Source organism: Penaeus monodon, chromosome 14, assembly GCF_015228065.2.
Source record: "Penaeus monodon isolate SGIC_2016 chromosome 14, NSTDA_Pmon_1, whole genome shotgun sequence".
In the NCBI taxonomy this organism is placed as follows: domain Eukaryota; kingdom Metazoa; phylum Arthropoda; class Malacostraca; order Decapoda; family Penaeidae; genus Penaeus; species Penaeus monodon.
The window spans coordinates 22,274,282-22,276,781 of NC_051399.1; positions in this window are offsets into that span (position 1 = coordinate 22,274,282).

Here is a 2,500-nt window from a genome sequence, read left to right on the forward strand (position 1 = left end):
ATATATATATATATATATATATACACACACACATACACACACACACACACAGAGCGTGAAATAGACATATCTATTTCACTTTTATGACCAAACAATTAGCTTATATATCCGTTGATTATACCGTACTAATTGATGGAATTTCATGAATATGAATAAATTCTTAAATCATGGCATCATCTATGTCCTCAATATATGGCCAAACCTTCCACGAAAAGCAGTCCCCCTGAAGCAAGCCAGACGAAGGAACCTCAGCAGCCTCAGAAGGACAAAGAGAGAGCGCTCCGCCCTCGGCGAGTGGGGCGCGAGCTACAAGGGAGAGGCGCGGGGGCGCTGGCGGAGGGGCACGCGGGACCTGTGACTCTCGCACTTCCCCATGACAGCCACCGGGTCAGTCTCGTCGCTCACATTATCGCATCGCTTCTCCCTCAAACATTCCGTGCGTAATCGAGGGCGTGGCACCTGTAGGTCATGGTTGGGTTAATGCTAGTTAGAGGTTGTAATTTGAGGGTAAAATTGTATAAAAAATATAAACGTTCGGACATTATTTTTTGTTTGAATTTTGTTTCAGAATGAATCATGTAACGTTATTCATGTAAATGGATCAAAATCATCATCATAATCGTCATGTAAAGGTCGAAAATTACCGTAGTCAACAATAAAAATGCAGCTGATTTCAAAGCTATAGATGTTACCTCTAGCCAGGGTCAGTGTGGGAACCCTATCTCCTTACCTGGGAAGTTGATACTAATTGGTTGGCACGCCCGTGATACCGGAACCTTCCCGGTCGTGGCTCAGTAAGCCACCATACATCTGCCTTATGCCTCATGCCTCTTTCATTGAAGTATGGTGTCAGCATAATTTAGTGAAAATAGGTTGCGGGAAAATTGCGAGCACTGGTTCCATTACAACTGCAGCTCCTTTCAAGATGATTCGGTTCCACATTTGCCCTAATTTAACCTGGGTGTCCTCGGCACTCTTCCCAGGCCGCCCACTCCCTCCCACAAGGTGTGGGGGCTCACACCTTCTACAGGTGCTCGCTAGCAGCTACCTGTGACCGGAACTTGGAAATGCTAGGTGTGAGCGTCTGTTGATCAGCTGGATTTTCGCAAACAAAATGAAAGAAAATCAGGATGTCGTATGGCCATTTGTGAGTATCCGTTACACTTAGTCTTCGGCCAGATTCACATCCGGAATATTCTATACCAGCCATACTTCCGTACCGCTTCCGTTCTTTGAATACTGACATATATCAAAATTGCTTAAAGTAATGGGTAATTCACGTGAGGTGGTTTGATAGTTAGGACCTGGGGGAAGGAGGCGCGGGGACGGAAGGAGCTTCGAAGTCACCCGCCCGGAAGGATGAGGGACAGGGAGCACCGACTTACCTGCTGGACTTTATTGTGTTGGCGTCGGGTTATTATACATATTGCAGTTTATATCATAAGTTGATTAATCAGGTTGACAAGAAAAATAGCTAATTCCTCGAAAAGAACCATGTACGATAAGGTTATATGATTTTTCTTTTTAAAAATTTGTCTAGCGAAAAATCGTTCCAGAGCAGGGCGTGCACTCGTCAGGGCATCAAACGGAGGGCAAGGGCGCTAACTGGTACTCATCTTGCGTAAACTACCGCGGATTGAAGCTGCCATGATAATTTTGACACCTGCGTCCTGCCTCATGCCGCTCTTTGAACCTCGTGGCCAGAGTGTAAAGACGGGAAGGCTGCTTGGTTGTTTGTCTGAGATCATGATGTGTGAACATGATCTACAGTAACCGTAATCCTTGTGAGCATGTTCTGTATATAACATAACTCACATCTGTTGGAATTTGTTTTTCAGGAGAATGTCTTTATGCAACGCGTTTACGCTAAATAGATGAATAAATAAAAGCTATCCGCTCTCTCCCTTTAACGGAATTATAAATATACAATATAGGGGGAATACCATTCTTTCATGACCTCAGAGTCCATGCCCTTACTTATTCTTTTCTTTTCTCCGAACTATTTTTATTGCCTTGCAGGAATCCCCACTATATTTAGGTGTGTCCCTGCGTCACAACAAGCCCAGGTCCGTGAAACACACGTCACAATTCCCTGGTGCAGAGACCCGAGCCTCTCTCTCTTTGCGTCACATCCAATCACGAAGGTCACGTCCCACGCGCGACGCCTTCCATTGCCGCTGCGAGATGTTATTCATTTCTTTTCTGCTGGTGTTATTTCGGTCTTACGGTCTGGGGTTACCGTTGGCCTGACTTACAGGTCCTTGATTAGAAATGACCGAACTGAATAAGATATATTCCCGTAGTAAAATCGGTGTTGTACAGGGGGAGCAACGTGGGTCGAGAGCGACAAAAGCCGCATTCACACCTGAGAGATATCGAAGACTCTATTGCTTTTTTCATATTCTTTCAATTGAGGATATGTTTATTTTTCATCTTTTATAACTTCTATATAATAATATAAACAGCTGTTTTTAAGAAGAGGCTTCAGTCTACAGGGACC